A 21,002-nucleotide genomic window follows, 5' to 3' on the forward strand; every position below is an offset into this window, starting at 1 on the left:
CTAACATAACAGTGTACACAGTGTACTCTTCGTTTCAGGAGTAGATTCCCATGATTCATTACTTACATACAACACCCAGTTCTCATTCCAACAAGTGCCCTCCTCAAAGCCCATCACCCATTTTCCCCTTCCCCCTGTCGCCCTTCAACCCTCAGTTTGTTCCCTGTATTTAAGAGTCTCTTATGGTTTGCCTCCCTCTCTGTTTGAAACTATTTTCCCCCTTCCCTTCCCCCATGATCTTCCATTAAGTTTCTCAAATTCCACATATGAGTGAAAGCATATATCTGTCTTTCTTTGACCGACTTATTTCACTTAGCATAATAAGCTCCATCCACATTATTGCAAATGACAGGATTTCGTCCCTCTCATTCAGGCTCCACTTCTCATTCTAGTTCTCTTGTTATTTCCACTACATCTGCAGTTATCCCCTCCACTGCTCTTGAATCCCTCACAGGCATTCCTGAGGTTCAGAATCAAATTCTTCCAAACTTCTGTTAATGTTGATATTTTGATCTCTTTCCATGAATCATGAATGTTCTTAATGGCATCTATAATCCTGAATCTTTTCCAGAAGGTTTTCAATTTTACTTTGCTCAGATCCGTCAGAGGAATCACTATCTGTGGCAGCTAAAGCCTTACAAAAGGTATTTCTTAAATAATAAGACTTGAAATCAAAATGTCTCCTTGAACCACGGGATGCAGAACGGATGTCATTTAGCAGGAATGAAAACAACATTAATGTCATTGTACATCTTCATCAGAGTTCTTGGCTGACCAGGTGCATTGCCAATGAGCAATCATATTTTGAAAGGAATTTTTTCTTCTGAGCAGTAGGTCTCAACAACAGGCTTAAAATATTCAGTAAACCATGTGGTAAATAGATGTGCTGTCATCCATGCTTTGTTTTTCCATTTATAGAGCACAGACAGAGTAGATTTAGTGTAATTCTTAAGGGCCCTAGGATTTTCATAATGGTAAATGAGCATTGGCTTCAATTTGAAGCCACCAGCTGCATTAGCCCCTAACAAGAGTCATCCTGCCTTTTGAAACTTTGAAGCCAGGCACTTACTTCTCCTTTCTAGCTATGAAAGTTTTAGATGGCATTTTCCAATATAAGATTGTTTTGCCCTCATTGAAAATCTGTTGCTTAGTATAGCCACTTCCTGAATTATCTTAGCCAATCTTCTGGGTAACTTGCTGCAGCTTCTACATCAGCACTTGTGGCTTCACCTTGCACTTTTATCTTAGGGAGGCAGCTTTTTTTCCTTAAATCGCATGAACCAACCTCCGCTACCTTGCAGCTTTTCTTCTGCAACCTCCTTACCTCTCTCAGCCTTCACAGAATTGAAGAGAGATAGAACCTTGCTCTGGATTAGGCTTTGGCTTAAGGGAATGTTATGGCTGGTTTGATCTTCTATCCAGACCAGTCACTCAGACTTTCTCCATATTAGCAATAAGATTGTTCTGCTTTCCTATCACTCATGTGTTCACTGGAGTAGCACTTTTAATGTCCTTCAAGAGCTTTTCCTTTGCAGTCACAACTTGGCTAATTGTTTGGCACAAGAATCCTAGCTGTCAGCCTATCTCAACTTTCTACATGCTTTCCACACTAAGCTTAATTATTTGTAGCTTTTGATTTGAAGTGAAACACATGGGACTCCGGCTCCCACATGAACACTTAGAAGCCATTGTAGGATTATTAACTGGCCTCATTTCGGTATTTTGTGTCTTAGGAAATAGAGACGCTTGAGGAAAGGAAGAGAGATGGAGCAATAGCTGGTCTGTGGAGCATTCAGAACACATAGTGTTTATCAATTTTGCTTGGGCATGGTCTGTGAAACCCCAAAACAACTATATAGTACATCAGTGATCACTGATCACAGATCACCATAGCAAATATAGTAAGAATGAAAGAGTTTGAAACTTTGTGAGAGTTACCAAAATGTGACACGGAGATACAAAGTGAATAAATGTTATTAGAAAAGATAGTGTTGATAGATTTGCTCCATGCAGGGTTGCCACAAACCTTCAATTTTGACGAACAGCAGTATCTTTGAAGTGCAATAAAATGAGGTACACCTGTATAGTATTTGGTGTTGATTGCTCAGCTCATCAAAACGATTGTTCCAATAGGTAGATTTCTTTCTTGTTTTCCCTTCTTTACTAGATTGAGTTTGTTTTGATCAGATTCTGTTCTCACTCTTCCTAATTAGAATTTTGAAGGACCAACTCTTATCATCTCATTATATTGCCCAGTGTCTAGCACAGAGTTGATGCTTTGTCATCCATTGTTCCGTATATATATGTTCATCAAATTTGAATATATTTATGTGCAGTAAACACTCAAGAAATAGAAATTTTCTATCTCTTATGAGCTAGGCACCATGCTAGAGATAGAATAGTGCATATGGTTGTATGCCATACTTACAATCTAATGAGAGACAATGACATATCAGTGTGATAAACCCTGCCCATGTGTAAGCACAGAGTGCTGTGGGAACACCTGTTTTGGTAAAAAGCTGAAGATTTCCAGGAAAGGTGCTATTTAAGCTGAGACCTCAGGGAAGAGGTAAACAGGGGGAAAAGGTTGAGGAACTGGTAGAAAAGGAAAGGCATTTCTAGAGGAAAGAAAGAAAGGAAGGAAGGAAGGAAGGAAGGAAGATAAAGACTATCTGGATCTGTAGTTTGTTCAGTTTGAAGTATTGTTGGAGGGTTTAGTTAGGGGACGGGGAGAGAAGGGATGAAAGAGAAATGTTCAATCGACATTGAAGGAATTAGGTTAGGAAGCAATATATCACACAATGCATTTCATCAAGAATTTCTAAGATGATTCATTCAGAGTATAAATTTTAGACCATTTTATTTTAGAAGAATATTTTGTGTAATTAAAAAATTAAAATGCATTTTAACCTGATGATATTGGACATCTCATATTCATAGATAAATATGCATATGTATTTTATGCCCATCTCATTGAGATTCTATGGTCTGTACAATACTTATCACGAGGGACATTTCCCTCATGATAAATGGGCTTCATTAGTAGTGGTTTGAGGCATTATTATTTACTCATCTATAAAGGTTATTAAGATTCTATTAATTTATTTTCCAGGAACTATTATTTTAAATTCCAAATGCTTTGTGCTGTTAGCTTTTATTTTTTATTAAAATTTTTTTTTAGTGTTTGTTTATTTTTTGAGAGAGAGAGATAGAGTGTGAGTCGGGTAGAGAGAGGGAGATAGAATCTGAAGCAGGCTCCTGGCTCCAAGCTGTCAGCACAGAGCCTGATGCTGGGCTTGAAGCCACAAGCTGTGAGATCATGACCTGAGCAGAAGTAGGCCACCCAACCGACTGAGCCACCCAGGTGCCCCTCTGCTGTTAGCTTTTAAATGAATAAGGTGAGAATCAATTCTACTTAATTTGATCAGTTTATAAATTTGGGGGGCAATTGGCTTGAATAAGATAATTGCATGAAGATGCATATCTTAAACCCAGCTTTTAAGTCTCAGTATTTTGGAAGATCTGCTGCATTCCTTCATTGGCCACCAGTTCTCTTAGTCTCTAGGAACCTAACTTCAAAACTGATACAGCATTTTCTGTGGACAGGGCTTAGAAGGATCAATGAATTAAATATTTATAATATTCCAAAGAATAATGTATTATTTATAAATCTTCGAAGTTAATATTGTTATCTCATGTCCAGTACTTTTTTTTGTTTTTGTTTTTGTTTTGGTCGTTTCAGAGAAGGAATCCTAAATAGGCATTTAGAATTTTTAAAAAAAAACTTTGTACATTATTTTATCTATTAATGGGTAAAGTTCATCTGTAATATTATAATGATTATGATGCAAACTACTTTGTGCCACAGTACACTCTTTTCACTTTTGTACTTCATAAATCAATTTTTTAAAATGTTTTTGAATACAAAAGGATGCCCTATGTGGATAGCCACAAGAAAGGGGAATTCTCATTTGCATTTCTGTCCTAACTCTTCATCACAAATAATGCTGATGTCGCAGATTGTATCTGTGCTATATACAAGTGGAAATTAAGGCAAGCCTAAATTCATATAATTTTCATTTTGTGGCCTATTCGAAAACTAATAAAACAAGCCATTTTTCTCGCCCCGTGGATTTGAGAGGAAAATAGAGAAATTAATGAAGGGACTGATGGAGATTAGAAAGTAGGAACAGAGTAAGTTTTCTCCGTGGTTCCGTCTTTTCCTCCATAAACATTCATTAAGCATTTACTATGAATCAAATATTGAAAAGTTGGAAGAAGAAACGTCCCGTTACATACACTCCTTTATTAGTTTTGTGACTTGAAATCAGATATTAAAGATTCTTCAGTTATATATAGCGCATGCAGTTAAATATCCAATCATGACGATTGTAATAGAGGTTTGGGCATTTCGCCCTTTAGTTCAAAAACTAAGGTAAAAGCCCCTCAAAAGATTCACAGCCACGTAGTCTGCACTCACTGCTTGCACACCAACATTTGTAGTAATTTCAGATTAGAAGCCTCTCAGTTTTGCTGTAATACAAACCTTCCCGCCCTCCCCCTGACGCTCCNNNCCCCGAGGGAGCCCGGGCGCCGCCGCCGCTGCCCCGAGCCCTGAACGGGGACGCCCCGGCCGAAGGACCGTGCCGCCCGGCCCGAGGGCGCACCAGGCGCTCGCCGAGGCCGAGGGCTGCCGCGGGTGCACGGCGCGGGCTTCGGGAAGGAGAAAGTGCTGCTCTCCCGGGTCCCTTGGCCGGCGGCGGGGGGGACCATGGCTTTGAAGGACACGGGCAGCGGAGGCGGCACCATCCTGCCCATTAGCGAGATGGTCTCCTCGTCCAGCTCGCCCGGCGCGCCTGCGGCCGCTGCCCCGGGGCCCTGCGTGCCCTCGCCCTTCCCCGAGGTGGTGGAGCTGAACGTGGGGGGCCAGGTCTATGTGACCAAGCACTCGACGCTGCTCAGCGTCCCGGACAGCACTCTGGCCAGTATGTTCTCGCCCTCCAGCCCCCGGGGCGGCGCCCGACGCCGCGGAGAGCTGCCCAGGGACAGCCGGGCGCGCTTCTTCATCGACCGGGACGGCTTCCTCTTCAGGTACGTGCTGGACTATCTGCGGGACAAGCAGCTCGCGCTGCCCGAGCACTTCCCGGAGAAGGAGCGGCTCCTGCGCGAGGCCGAGTACTTCCAGCTCACCGACCTGGTCAAGCTGCTGTCGCCCAAGGTCACCAAGCAGAACTCACTCAACGACGAGGGCTGCCAGAGCGACCTGGAGGACAACGTGTCCCAGGGCAGCAGCGACGCGCTGTTGCTGCGTGGGGCAGCGGCCGCCGCGCCCTCGGGCCCCGCAGCGCACGGCGGCGGCGGCGCGCCCGACAAACGCTCCGGCTTCCTCACGCTCGGCTACCGGGGCTCCTACACCACGGTGCGCGACAACCAGGCGGACGCCAAGTTCCGGCGTGTGGCGCGCATCATGGTGTGCGGGCGCATCGCGCTGGCCAAGGAGGTCTTCGGGGACACGCTCAACGAGAGCCGCGACCCAGACCGGCCGCCCGAGAAGTACACGTCCCGCTTCTACCTCAAGTTCACCTACTTGGAGCAGGCGTTCGATCGCCTGTCCGAGGCTGGCTTCCACATGGTGGCGTGTAACTCCTCGGGCACCGCCGCCTTCGTCAACCAGTACCGCGACGACAAGATCTGGAGCAGCTACACCGAGTACATCTTCTTCCGTAAGTTCGCGGGGTCCGCGCTTCCGCCTCCTCCCGCCCCTTCGCGGCGCCGCGGAGGGTTTGATCCCGGCTGGAACCCGCCCGGGACGGGCGTCCCCGGCGAGTGCGGAGGGCTTTCCGTGGAAGGCTCCGTCACGCCGCAGGCACAGTTGACGGTCTCGTCCCTCACGCCCGTCTCCGCCAACTCCGGAACACGCAGTTCCCGAGCATTCCTCTTTGTTAACTTTACCGATTGTGCCCTCTCCGCGCGCCCTGCTCCCTTGTGCGGAGGCGGGGACGAGACACGGCTCACGACGCTGTGCGCCGGGGTCCTCCACCCTTCTCTCCGCTTGCGCGGAATTCCGGGGGGTTAACTTCCGTGGGTCTCGGCGGGAACCCTCCAGAGGGCAGCTCGGCGTCGAGGCCTTAGCGCGCACAGCCAGAAGCTCCTCCCGCTGGAGCCTTTCTGCTTAACACTTACGGTGTTTGGGGAAGGGGCCACGCGAGCAGCGGCGACTGTGTCTACCGAGCTTCTCAGGGGGCCAGGGCGTGAGAGCAGCTGGTGGGAAAGGGTCCCCCCCCCTCTTAGAAACCAACCTTAGGTTTCTCCCGCCAGTGGTCAGGAACCGCTGGTTTCCAACAGCGCAGGGTGGAAGCAACGAGAGTTTGGACGTCAGCTGCTGGCAGGGTTGGAGCTTAGGAAGGGACTTGGTGTGTGCGCGCGCGTGTGAGTATGTGATTGTGTTTCTTTTCTGGGCGCCTCACGTGCAAAAGGATTGAGTCCACTTTCCCAGGGGGAGTAAAATGCAATGGTTTTCTTATCGGAGAATGGAGGCGAGGACTTGGAAAGCATTTGGCTTGGTGCTTTTTGTAGCGCGCTTCGGGAGGGCGCTCTGTGGATCAAGTTCAAGGACTGCACCAAATATCCCTGGGGCTGGGGGGATGAGACCGGCAGAGTAATCAGTGACGCTTATAGAGTGAAGAGGGTCACAAGTAGAGAGCTATTGGGACAAATGAAAAGCCAGCTGGGATGGCAGCAGGAACATCATTTGGCAGACGTTCTTTTCTTTGGGAAGACACAAGAAGCTTTAAAACTTGCCTGTAGAGTCAAGGAGAGTATCTTTGACAGCCTGTGATAGAACTAGCCCGGCTTTAATCTTTTTCTTTTTTTTTTTTAATTCGCTCACAGTTTGGGAACTAGACCATCTATTGTACTTTATTTTGACTAGAAAAGCGGAAAGGACTTTTATCCCCCTCCCCCCAAGTGCAAGGTTGAATGGAACATGCTCATTGTGTATGTATTCTACTAACCTTGGAAATAGGGTGACAAAACCCAGCACACTAGGCCTTAGTGTTACACGGTCGTTTTTAATAGTGCTGGATTTCCTGTGAAAATCATTTCATACAGAAGCAAAGAAAATGCCCTTGAAGTAGTAGATAACAATCTAATTGGCTTAATTATATCACAGTGTTACTTGTTACACAGCAAAAAGTTTTATAGAAAAGCCACCCAAAGGAAGGTACTATGTTATTGCCTGTACAAAATTGGGATCTCTTTAATATAAAGTAATTAAAACATTATTTAGCATCACTGTTTACAGTTTATCCTTTATCAATGGGACCTTTACTACCATTTTAGCTCTTAAACATTTATGTCATTCCAAGGTGGATATATTTCCAAGCATTTTAGAAGATGAGGTGAACTTTTGACTCCCTTCGGATTAGTGGGGTTTTTAAATTTTTTTTTTAGTGTTTTATTTATTTCTGAGAGAGAGACAACGCGAGCAGGGGAGGGTCAGAGAGAGAGGGAGACACAGAATCTGAAACAGGCTCCAGGCTCTGAGCTAGCGGTCAGCACAGAGCCGGACACGAGGCTCGAACCCACGAACCGAGAGATTATGACCTGAGCTGAAGTCGGACGCTTAACCGATTAAGCCACCCAGGCGCCCCTAGTGGTTTATATTAGAGAAGGTACAAGCATACGTGTTCAGTAGTTTAGATTCTTGCATTTTGAAATCTTTCACAGTGTTGGTATTTTTCTCCGAGAGTTGTGGACTTGAACATGTCCATTATTTTATGAAGAGAATATAGTTGTCTCTCAGTTATGAAAACATTCCCTTAAAATAGCTTATTGCAGTTGGAAACTCATACAATTTAACTAGTAATGTAATTTGAGAGATATTTTGAATTTGGGATTTTCACTTCTGAAGCCAGAAAGAGCATTAAACAAAATAAAATATCCATATTAATAATAGCTATTTGCAGAGTCTTTATACTAGCTCTGAGATTCATTCATAAAAGTCCTAGAAATCTAAGCAACCCACAGTCTTCTTCACTGATTATTCTGTGGGGGAAAATACACAATCCAGGTTAAATATTGTTTTTCTGAAGTGGTATTCTAGTCACTGACCAAGCACATGTAATATAAAACAAACCAATTTGCCATGTAAAATACTGTATATGCATTTACTGTATGTTGGTATAGATTGCAGTTTATTTTCACAAGTTCTTTTGCACAGGATTTCTTTTAATATTGGTGAATGAAAATACACTGTAAAATTTTTATGTTTCCATTTCCTTCAGTTTAGGTAATGATATAGATATACAGAGTACAATTATTTTGTCTAGCAGTGTCTCTATTTAAAGAGACTAACAGTGTTATTCATAAAAACAAAATTATTGGATGCACTTGTTTGTCCACTATGTATAAGTGGCAAAAGAGGGTCTTTTATCTATTATTTCCCCCTTGATGCAGTTTTATCAGCAAATATTTATTTTAGTGTATCAGTCATTTTAACACCTTTAAAATTCAGGCTATGTGTGAAATTAAGAGTATGAAAATGATCTGAAACTGTAGAATTGTAGTTTATACACTGGAACGTCAGTTTCAACTCCTCCCTCTCTCTCCCCACTTGCCCCTGAGTTTCTATACAGACAGAAAGAGAGTGGCAAATGGTTTGGTAATCCCAGACACTGCCATTTGCCAAATGTGTGATCTTGGTTAAATTATTTACTTCTTGGAGTCTCCATTCCCCTGTGTCATGAGGGTTATTATAGTACCATTTTATAGGATTTGAGAATACATGTAAAGTGCTTAGACCAGTGCTTGACACATAATAAAAGCTGAAAAATATTAGTGGTTACATTTATAAGCCATATTATACAGACTTTATTATTCTTGCCAATATTAAATTTTAATTTTGTTTTATAGTAAGTATGGTTGAATTAATGATAAAGTAAATTAGAAAAGTATTTTGCAATTAAATGATAGTATAATAAACTTTTAAAAGTTTGGCACGACCAGTTTGATAGCAAGTTCTTTCCTGGAACTGGGACTTTTTAGGCCAGGTTCAAGTAACCTAGGTTTGCCAGTCATATTACAGTTAGTTTTTTTGGATCAACTCCAACAGAACCCTTTTCTGATTCAGAGCCAAGAAGTGTTTTAATGCTTTCCACTAGGACTTGAAAGTTTGGTAATATTTTCTGACAAACACTGAGCTGGATTCATTATCTCCTTAAGTGCTTGTATCCAAGCCATTGGGTTCTAATGCTCAAGGTTATATACAGGCTATTAAACATTTAATACCAACCTCATTTGGCCACATGGACACTTTTATCTGTTTTCAGTATTAACTCATTATTTTACCAAGTCTTTTAGATTCTGGAACCAAAACTAGAGATGCTACATTGCATATTACTCTTCTAATACTGAAGATTGTCCTTTTATTTTTTTAATTTTAATGTTTATTTCTGAGGGAGAGGCAGAGAGAGAAAGGAAGACACAGAATCTGAAGCAGGCTCCAGGCTCTGAGCTATCAGCACAGAGCCCGATGCTGCGCTCGAAATCACAGGACTACAAGATCGTGACCTGAGCTGAGTCAGGCACTTAACCAACTGAGCCACCCAGGTGCCCTGCCCTTTATTTTTTTATTTTTATTTATTTTGAGAGAAAAAGAGAGAGAGTGCACAAGGGTGGGGTAGGGGCAGAAAGAGAGGAGAGGAATCCTAAGTAGGTTCTGTACTGTCAGCCCTAAGCCTGATGTGGGGCTTAGTCTGGTGAACTGTGAGATCACGACCTGAGCCGAAATCAAGAGTCAGAAGGTTAACTAACTGAGCCACATAGGTGCTCCATCCTTTCTTTTCTTCCTTTTTTTAAACTTTATTTATTTTTATTTTGTGAGAGAGAGAGAGAAAGAAAGAGAGTGAGAACAGTAGTGGGGCAGGAGTTGGGGGTGGGGTGGAGAATCCTAAGCAGGCTCTACACAGACAGTACGGAGTCCACTGTGGGGCTCCTTCTCACAATCACATCTCACAATCGTGAGACCATGACCTGAGCCGAAACCAACAGTTGGATACATCACCAACCAGCCACCCAGGTGCCCCTAAATATTGCCCTTTCTTGAAGGAAAGCAGAGTGATTTTTGTGCTTTTTGGGTGTTTTGGGGAGGGGGATGTCTGTTAAGTGTGCTTGTGGATGTTTTTAGTTATGTCTAGAAGACAAGGCATTTTATGTTGGCATTGTGTTATAGACAACAGGTAGTTATAGGCATGGAGTATGATACATAGAGTACCCATACTTAGAATAAACATTATATATATCCTTTATTTCTCATAATCAGTGTGTTTACAGAATGGTAGTACTATGTTTCTCTTCAAGTGCTTCCAGTTTTGTATTCCATATGTTGATTGAGTAATATTTGGTGTGAAAGTATATACTTCTCTAGAATGCACTTGATATTCTTTAAGTTTAGTGTTTTTTTGTTGTTCTTTTGATCTATGAGAGTGCCGGATCCAGGAATTAATGCTATAACTGACGGACCTGTGCATTCTGATTTTTCTTAATGGATTTTTGTATCTATTCTTTCAAATCTATTTTGATTTATTTTACTGTGTTGGGTTGAAGATATCTAGTTGAGTTGAAAATATTCAAACGGCTCTTCAGTCCTATGTTAGCAGGCCTGTTGTAGTAAAAGTTTTCTAAGAAATATCTTTGAAAGGTTATTCTCTTTATAAGCATACCTTTACATTTTTATATTATTTTCTCATCTAAAAATGTTTCTACTTTTATTACAAATATTGTTGTATGGAAAACAATTTTGTTAATAACTTAAAAAGTTGATTATTTTCCTTCTAAATTTTTTTTTGTTTATGTTTTATTTATTTCTGAGAGAGAGAGAGACAGCATGAACAGGGGAGGGTCAGAGAGAGAGGGAGACACAGAACCGGAAATAGACTCCAGGCTCTGAGCTAGCACAGAGCTCCACGCGGGGCTTGAACCCACGAAACGTGAGATCATGACCTGAGCCGAAGTCGGACACTTAACCGACTGAGCCACCCAGGCACCCCACCTTCTAAAGACTTACTAGTTATTTTCATAATTATAGTGTGAAAATTTCTTTTGCATCCACATGACTGAATGACTTTTGAGTCAGTGGAGAATAAACAAAAGGAACAGATAACTTTTTAAAATAGCAAGGTCCTGATTTCATGTAAATAGGTACAGTACTAAAGCAGACGGAAAATGACAAAATCCTTGGGTTTCAAGAAGTTTGGAGACTGTGCTATGGTATTGGCTCCTGCTTAAGGGTATTCAACTTTTATGTCTGGCATCATACTGTCTCTAAACTTGATCTTTTTTTATATAGGGTTACGACTTTAGCTTTCCCTGCTACCCTGAACAGCTTCTTGTTGGTCAACTGTTGTTCACTTTATAAGCTGAGACTGATTGATATTATAAGTTTTATTTGGTAAAATTCTTTCTCTTTTGTAGCATAGAATGCCAGAATTCATAGTGTGTGCGTGTGCGTGCGCGCACACACCTTAGAAGAAAAAAAAAAAGAAAAAAGATCCCTTGGAAAAAAGAGAAATAATCTGTACGAAAATAAGCATTAGTTATTATCTATTCTACTGTCATGAGTAGAGTTTTAACTAGCAAGAGTTAAAACTGTGAACGGGCCCCTGGGTGCCTCAGTCGGTTGGGCGTCGGACTTTAGCTCAGGTCATGATCTCATAGTTCCTGGGTTCAAGCACCACGTTGGGCTCTGTGCTGACAGCTAGCTCAGAGCCTGCAGCCTGTTTCAGATTCTGTGTCTCCCTTTCTCTCTGACCCTCGCTTGCTCACTCTCTCTCTCTCAGAAATAAATAAAACATTAAAAAAAATTTTAAAAAGTCAAAACTGTGAAAATGATCATTAACTTGTCATTCAAAAGTAGCCCTTGTTTGATTATGAAGGTGATACATGCAGTTTTAAAAATTTCATAAAAGTAAAATTAAAAACATCACCAACAGTAACTGCTAATAAAAATTTTTCATTTATTTTCTTCCAGTCTTTTTTCTATTTATGTATAGATGGGAGACATATTTTTTTTAAAGTTATGGTTGTACTATACAAATGATTTGTATGATATCTTTTCCTTACACATTCAATATACCTAATGACACTTTTCCATGACATTAACATTTTTATTGATGTCTTAGATAATAAAAGTATAATACATGTCCTTTGCCACAGATAGTATTATAAATTAATTTTGGTGTAGAAGCTTAGAAAAAAGTTGATTTCTTTTTCAAAATACAGATTGTATAATGAAAAGAACATTTACTACATATCTAATTTTGTGATGCATTTTATGCACACTACAATGTTCCTTGAACTGGGCATTGGTCCCCTACTACTTCAGTTGGGAAACTATGATTTGAAGAGGTTAAGCACCATCCCTGGGTCATAGAGATATATGGGGCTGAGATGAATTTGAATGGTTCTGTCTTACTGCAAGGCATTTAAAAATTATACCTTTGCATTCAGTCAGTTTGGCAAATATATTTCAATGTCCACTGAATACTTAGAACTTAGCTCTACAAGCAAAAAGAGGTAGTGTGAACTATATATGAATGAATCAAATATTTCTTAATCTATGTAAAATTTCCAAAGAAATACAGTAACTGTATGTTTTATGTCTTTACTTGATGAAAGGGTCAAATTTATTTTGAATAAAGCTACCATATTCATGAATGTTCTTTAAACTAAAGGAAACAAACTATTTGACTCAATTTAGCACTTTTTTTTGGAGAACAAGTAATATTTGTACATTTGATAAACTGACTTAAAGACTGCTAAGGTAGTCATATACTCGTTTTCTATAGAAAATTCACTTTTACTTTGTTTATTAGAACATATTTTATATGCTGTTTTCTTAAAAGGTGGCATAATGAAGAGGCTATTTTAGCCTAAATCAGTTTTGCTACTTTTATGTAGTTTATTGGTTCTGAATATTGGTTAAAGCCGTAAAGTTATATACTTGATATAATTAAGTTAAAAAGAGTATTAAATACGTGCTGGGTATTGGCATTGAGTTTTGGTATTTTTGAAGCCTTATTTTGGAAATGTGTGTGTGTGTGTGTGTGTGTGTGTGTGTGTATGTATATTTATGTAGTATACACATGTGTATTTGAAGTTCTTGGAAAGTGGCATTTTAGACTACCCTTCAGTTTATATTTATTTATAGGTATCATTTTTAAGCCCTCTTTTGAATTAACTTCAAGGTATTGAGTGAATGATCAGCAGTTAGTACTAGCCACTATCCTGCAACACGTGCTGATGGCTTTTCTAATCGAGTTCATTGTTTTAGTAGTAAGGTTATACCATCAGAGGTTTTGCAAGGAGTTGCCTAAAGATGAGAATAACTTTACTCAGAGGATTTCAAACTCACTCCCTTAGGTTAGCTACTTTTTACATTCTGAGTGTAATAGTGAATCCTCAGCTGTTGACTAGAAAACACATCTTGTGTTTATCAGCTGCAAACTTCCCATCTTTCATTTCTGTGTGGGAAATGAAATTCGATTTCATATCATGAAATCGAATTATTCTACAAGGCTAGTTGTATTTTGCACCTTCAAAAATAAAAGTAGATGAGGTATTTTATGCTGAGCTCATATTATTTACAAGTTTGTATCTTAACCCATTGGTTTTTTAAGTGTATTCCTTGGTATCATAGTCATGAAACACTGACTGCTCCCTTGCTATAGCATCCTTTTGTGGTTAGTCTCTGTACTTCCCCAGGTACGGGGTCCTTATTGCATTGCCTACATTGTGTAACTCCTTTCTCTCTCTTTTTTCCTTTCTTGATAGATTCCATTTTTTCCTAACTTTATTGAGATATAATTGACATATAACATTTATTAAGTTTAATGTATACAACATATTGATTTGATACATTTATATATTGCAATATGATTACCACTGTAGTGTTTGCCAGCACCTCTATCATATCACAGAATTACCATTCTTTTTTTTTTTTAGTATTTTTATTTTTCTAAGAGAGAGAGAGAGAGAGAGACAGCGTGAGCAGGGGAGGGTCAGAGAGAGAGGGAGCTACAGACTCTGAAATAGGCTCCAGGCTCTGAGCTGGCAGTCAGCACAGAGCCCGACGTGGGGCTCGAACCCACGAACCGTGAGATCATGACCTAAGCGAAAGTCGGACGCTTAACCGACTAAGCCACCCAGGCGCCCCTAGCATTCCTTTTTTGCAGTGAGAGCATTTAAGTTCTGCTTTAACAACTTTAAAGTGTATAATACAGTGTTCAGTGTTGTTAACTATAATCACAAAGCTGTGCATTAGATTCCCAGAACTTAATCATCTGATAATTGGAAGTTTGTACGCTTTGACCAATGTCTCCCCATTTCCCCCACCTGTCAGCCTTTGGTAAATACCATTCTATTCTGTTTCTATGAGTCTTTTTTTTTTCGGATTCCATGTATAAGAAGTATCATAAAGTATTTGTCTTTCTCTGTCTGACTTAACTCACTTAGCCTAATACCCTCAAGGTGCATCCATCACAAATGGCAAGATTTATTTCTTTCTCATGGTTAAATAATATTCCATTGCATATATACCACACTTTCTGTATCTAATATCCATTGACGGACACTTATGTTGGTTCTATATCTTGGCTAGTGTGAATAGTGCTGCTGTAAACATGGGGAGTTGCAAATAGCTCTTCAAGATCCTGTTTTAATTTCCTTTGGCTGTGCACCCAGAAGTGGGATTGCTAGGTCATGTAACACTCTCTTTTCATGTTGATTTTCTGCATTAGTCCTTCTTGAAAGTTGACACCAAGTCTTGCTTTTGTGTTCTTAGCAACCAGTGCAGTGGCTAGTACACATTAAGAACTCAATAAGTATTTGGGTTTTTTTGTTTTGTTTTGTTTTGTTTTGTTTTTAAGAAAAGTGCAAATTAATGGGTGAACCAGGGATGTTGGTGGTTCCATTAAGGTAGTTATTGAATTGAGATTTTTGTATCGCTTGAATTTAAATTGAGCTTGTTGAGCAATTACCAGGCTACATCATGGGACAAGACATACACATATGAGTGAAAGAGACCTTGCATTTCGATACCAATATTAGTAAACCTTATGTAACTGTGAACTATGTTATTAGGTATTAGTGTATTAGCAAGAGACAAGTGTAAAGACATGAAAAGTTGTTATACAGGCATTTATAAGGAATGAAAATAAGTAATATGTTAACAATAATAGGGGGCAGATTAAAATAATGTTATTAATGAGCTTGTTAGCATTGTAAACACACAGACACAATGCCCACATACATTTATTTATATTTAAATGATATGAAGGATGTTGGGCAAATGCTCTGTGTTGCAGCCCATCTGCAACCACATTGCTGAGTATTTGCACTTCAAAATATCTTAGATGTGGAGTGGCTGCTACCTCTGGATGTGATCAGGCCCTATTGTAGTGTAATATAAGGTCAGGAATTACCTGGCTATACCTGTAGGTATTTGCAAAGGTGAGGATCTAGTCAACTCTATATTGCAATCTCTATCCTTAGTTTTTAAAAGTTATCTTAAAAGACACTTAACATATATTATTATTTTGTGATCAATATTGCAATATCAATTTTACTTATATTTATTAACCTTGTGTCAAGGTAGTTAATAAAAAATATACCAGCTTTTCTGGCAATAATAGCACATGTTTCATGATACTGGATAGGATGCTCATTATTTCAGTGTTTATTCACCAAATTTCAGTTGATGCTTGTTCAGCAGGTGACTTAGAATGTTAGTTCTACCATATTGTAACCATTCTTGTATTAAAGTCTATTTACATGTGGGTGGGAGAGTAAGTTAAATATAACAAAAGAATATAAATTAAAAAATCTTTAGTGTTGACTTCTGTTCCCCAAAATAGCGAGTGATTTAACCATTCAGTTGTGTTACTTCCATTTCTTTCACTGGTTATAATAACCAAACTTTGAGCATAGATGAAATTCATAATCTATTGCTCTTTTCATCATTTTGTGTAATTAGACGGCTGTAATTTTTGGTATAAAGAGAATAAGGAGAGTAGTAGTGTGTTTAGGGGCAGACAATACCAAAATTTTTTTATCACAAATACCAACTCCTAAGAAGTAAAAACCTTGAACACTATGAATGGTTCAATATTCTTTGGTCAGATTCCTTGATAATTCCTGGATCTATTTTTGAGATCTTGGGAAAATAATTTAATCTCCCTTCTGAAGGGAAAGTGAGGGAAACAATAATGCTCATAGGTTTGTTGTGAGGATTGAAGTAAGTAATCCATGTAAAACACTTAGAAGAATATTAGGCACAAATTAAGTGCTCAATACATTTTACCTGTTGTCAGGGCTTCAGATCACATAACTATTCCCATTTCTCTACATTACCAGTTCTCAGCACCAGATTTCTTTTCTTTTTCTTTTCGAGGAAGTTGGTAGCAATACTTATCCATATTGCTCTGAAAAGGTCCCATCATCATTAGTGAAATTAAAAAAAAAAAATAGACTTAGTAAGTATAAAATCAACATTAAGATATTAAGTTTACTTATTTATTTTGAAAGAGAGAGAGAGTGAGCACGGGTTCTCGCACTTGAGTGGGGAAGGGCCAGAGAGTGAGACACAGAATCCCAAGCAGGTTCTGTACTGTCAGCACGGAGCCAGATGTGGGGCTTGAACTCATGAACCATGAGTTCATGACCTGAGCTGAAATCAAGAGCAGGATGCTTAACTGACCGAACCACCCAGGCACCCCAAAGTTAAGGTATTATCAAAATAAGTTTATTCTAGTTGGTTCTTCATTGCTTAGGAAAAAAAAAATGTACTTTTCCAGGTTGAGTGCCGGTCACTGGTCAATTTTGAAACAATTAACAGAATACTGGTATTTACTGATTATTGTCTCAAACTATAGGGTATATTTAGATAAAACACCTCTTTTTTAAATAAATTTTTAATTTTTTTTTTTTTTTTTTTTGAGAGAGAGAGAGGGACAGAGCATGACCAGGGGAGGGGCAGAGTGAGAGGGAGACACAGAATCTGAAGCAGGATCTAGGCTCTAAGCTGTCAGTACAGGGCCTGACACAGGGTTCAAACTCAGGAACTGGGAGATCATGACCTGAGCTGAAGTTGGGTGCTTAACCAACTGAGCCACCCAGACGCCCATAGGCAAAGCACTTCAAACTCCATATTTATATTTCTTGTGAATGCATTTAGCTTTGATTTTCAGCAGTTTTGTGTAAGAGAACAAATTGTCACAGGGCCAGGTGGGCTCAAACATTGCCTAGAATCTGGGCACTTGGCCAAAAATTTTAGGCTAGAAATTGGATTTAAATACATATTTCCACAATTTTGAGGAAACTGTGTTAGCTTTCAACTCATCAGATCCTATTGAAACTATGCTACACATTTTGATTGTACGGTTTTTAGTTGCTGGAAGTCCAGGTATGTGAAGGAAGCAAGAGATCTAAGGCAGATACTAACAGCCACTCAGAGATAATGCTCCCATATTTTGACCTCTTTTCTTCTGGTTGGTGAAAGATGAATCTAGGATGTCTCTTTGCAGGTGCAGGATAAGGATTCATACATATAATTCCAGTGATTTTGGTAACATTTTTTAAGTTTAAGGTGTGCAGTGCGTTACTGTGATATATTTATATGATATGATTTGCTATATAGCAATATTTATCTCATTATATAATTATAGTGCAATATTATTGTCTGTATTCATTATACTGTGCTTTAGATCTCTATGGCTTATTTTAAGGCTCTCTATGGCTTTATTTATACAGTTTGTATCCTTAAATATCATCACTCCTAGTGCCCCCCATCCGCTGGTAATCACCATTTTACTCCATTTTTACAGGTTTAACTTTTAAAGATTCCACATGTAACTGATATCATACACTAGTTGTCTTTGACTTATGTTGCTTTGGGTAACATGTTAAGGACCCATCCATGTTGTCACAAACAGCAGTATATTCTTTCTTATGGCTGAATAATATTATATTGTGTGTGTGTACCACATCTTTCTTATTTATTATGCCATTGCTGGGCATTTCCATATCTTGGCTATGTAAATAATGCTGTGATAAACATGGACATGCATATATCGAGTCAAAATCCTGTTTTTACTTCCTCTGGGTATAGACCCAGGAATGGAATTGCTGGATTGATTGACAGATCTATTTTTAATTTCTTAAGAAGCCTACATATTATTGCCCTGAGTAGTTGGGCCAATTTACATTCATACCAACAATGTATAAGGGTTCCTTTCTCCTCACATTCTTTTTTTTTTNTGTATAGGAAGGTACCTGTTTCACCACATCCTCGCCAGCATCTAGAATCTTCTGATTTGCTCATTTTAGCCACTCTGACTGGTATGAGGTGGTATCTCAGTGTGGTTTTGATTTGTATTTCCCTGATGAGGAGGGATGCTGAGCATCGTTTCACGTGTCTGTTGGCCATCTGGATGTCCTCTTTGGAGAAGTGTCTGTTCATATCTTCTGCCCATTTCTTCACTGGGTTGTTTGTTTTTCTCCTTTCTCCTCACATTCTTGCCAGCACGGGTAATCTTTTGCATTCTTGGTGATAGCCATTTAACAGATGTGAGGTGATGTCTTATTGTGGTTTTGATTTGCATATTTCTTTTTTTAAGTGTTTATTTATGTGACAGAGAGGGGGAGAGAGTGGAGGAGGAGCAGAGAGAGAGGGAGAAAGAGTCCCACGCAGGCTTCACACTGTCAGTGCAGACCCTGACATGGGGCTCAGTCTTACCAACTCTGCGGACATGATCTGAGCTGAAATCAAGAGTGGGATGCTTAACCAACCCAGGCACCCCTGATTTGCATATTTCTGATGATTAGTGATGTTGAGCATTTTTCATGTACCTATTGGCCATTTTGATGCCCTCTTTGGAAAAATGTCTATTTGAGTCTGCCTCCTTTTAAATTACACTGTTTGTTTTCTTGTTGACTGTGTTGTTTACATATTTTTTATATTAATACTTGTCCAAGATATGGTTTGCAAAAATTTTCTCCCATCCTGTAGGTTTTTTCATTTTAATTGTTTTGTTTTTGTTTTTGTTTTTGTTTTTTGTTGTGCAGAAGCTGTTGAGTTTGATTTTGTTCCATTTATTTATTTTTGCTTTTGTTATTTGTGCTTTGGGCATCACATCCAAAATACCATTGTCAAGACCAATGTTAATGAGCTTCTTCCCTATGTTTTCTTTTTTTCTTAACATTTAAAAAATATTGATGTATAATTGACATACAATGGTATATTAGTTGCAGGTGTACATCATATTGACCTGATGATTGTATACATTATCCAGTGCTCACCGCAGTAAGTGTCATCACCATTTGTCACCAGATGATGTTATTACAATATTATTGATGATATTCCTTGTGCTGTACTTTTCACCTCCGTGATTTCTTTATTTTATAACTGGAAGCTTGCAACTCCTAGTCTACTTATCTATTTTGCTCATCTCTACACCCGCTTTCCCTCTGGCAACCACCAGTTTGTTCTCTGTATTTCAGAATCTGTTTGCTCATTTGTTTTGTCTTTTAGATTCTGCATGTGAGTGAAATCATACAACATTTGTCTTTCTCTGTTTACTTATTTCACTTGGCATGATACTCTGTAGGTACATCTATGTTGTTACAAAAAGATCTCATTCTTTTGTATGACTGAGAGATACTGTATTGTATACTTAATGCATCTTGTTTATCCATTCATCTTTTGATGGACTGTTGGGTTGCTGCCATATCTTGGCTTTTGTAGGTAAAGCTCTAATAAACATAGGGGCATGTGCATGTTTTTGTTTTAGTGTTTTTGTTTTCTTTGGGTAAATAACCAGTAATGGAATGACTAGATCATATGATATTTCTATTTTTAAATTTTCAAAGAACCACCATACAGTCTTCCACAGTGGCTATACCAGTTTGCATTCCCACCAACAATGCACAGAGTTTGCCTTTTCTTGATATCCTCACCAACACTTGTTATTTCCTGTCTTTTTGGTACTAGCCATTCTAATGGGTGTGACGTGATATCTCTGTGGTTTTGATTTACATCTCCCTGGTGATTAGTGTCTTTGAGTATCTTCTCAAGTATCTCGTTGGCCATCTGTGTCTTCTTTGGAAAAATGTCTTTTCAGGTCTTCTGCCCATTTTTAAATCAGACTTTTTCTTGGTGTTCAGTTGTATAATTTTTAAATATATTTTGGATATTAACCCCTTATTGGATATATCATCTGTAAGTATCTTTTCCCATTCAGTAGATGGCCTTTTTGTTTTGTTGGTGGTCTCCTTCGGTGTGTAATTTTTTTTATTTTAGTGTAGTCCCGATTGTTTATTTTTATTTCATATTTTGTTTTTGATTATAGTTGACAACAATGTTACATTAGTTCAGATGTATGACTTAGTGATTTGACAAAGTTTATACATTATGTTATATTCACCACAAGTGTAGTTACTATCTATCCCATTACATCTACATCACTCACTATTACAGTATTGTTGACTGAGTGCTGTGACTTTTCTTTTTGCTTTTGTTTTCCTTGCCAGAGGAAACATATCCATAAGTATGTTGCTAAGGCTGATGTCCAAGAGATTACTGCCTATGTTTCATTTTAGGAGTTTCATTGTTTTAGGTCTCACATTTAAGTCTTTATCTTGAGTTTGTTTTTGTGTATGATGTGAAAAAATGATTCAATTTCATTCTTTTGCATATGGCTGTCCAGTTTTCCTAGCACCATTTGTTGAAGAGTCTGTCTTTTCCCCATTGTATATTCTCGTCTCCTTCATCATAAATTAATTGACCATATAGGTGTGGGTTCATTTCTGGCTTCTCTATCCTTTTCCATTGATCTGTGTGTCTGTTTTTGTGACAGTACCATACTGTTTTGAATACTACACCTTGGTAATATATCTGGAAATCTGGGATTTTTGAGATACTTCCAGATTTTCTCCTCTTTCTCAATATT

At 39.2% G+C, this 21,002-nt stretch overlaps 1 pseudogene; it reads left to right on the forward strand.

The window, feature by feature from the left end:
• Positions 1-4,700: 4,700 nt before the first annotated feature.
• On the forward strand, positions 4,701-6,076 carry LOC144217050 (BTB/POZ domain-containing protein KCTD8 pseudogene; annotated as a pseudogene).
• The last annotated feature ends 14,926 nt before the right edge of the window (positions 6,077-21,002 follow it).

This window comes from Crocuta crocuta, unplaced genomic scaffold (genome assembly GCF_008692635.1).
Source record: "Crocuta crocuta isolate KB4526 unplaced genomic scaffold, BGI_CrCroc_1.0 scaffold269, whole genome shotgun sequence".
Taxonomy (NCBI): domain Eukaryota; kingdom Metazoa; phylum Chordata; class Mammalia; order Carnivora; family Hyaenidae; genus Crocuta; species Crocuta crocuta.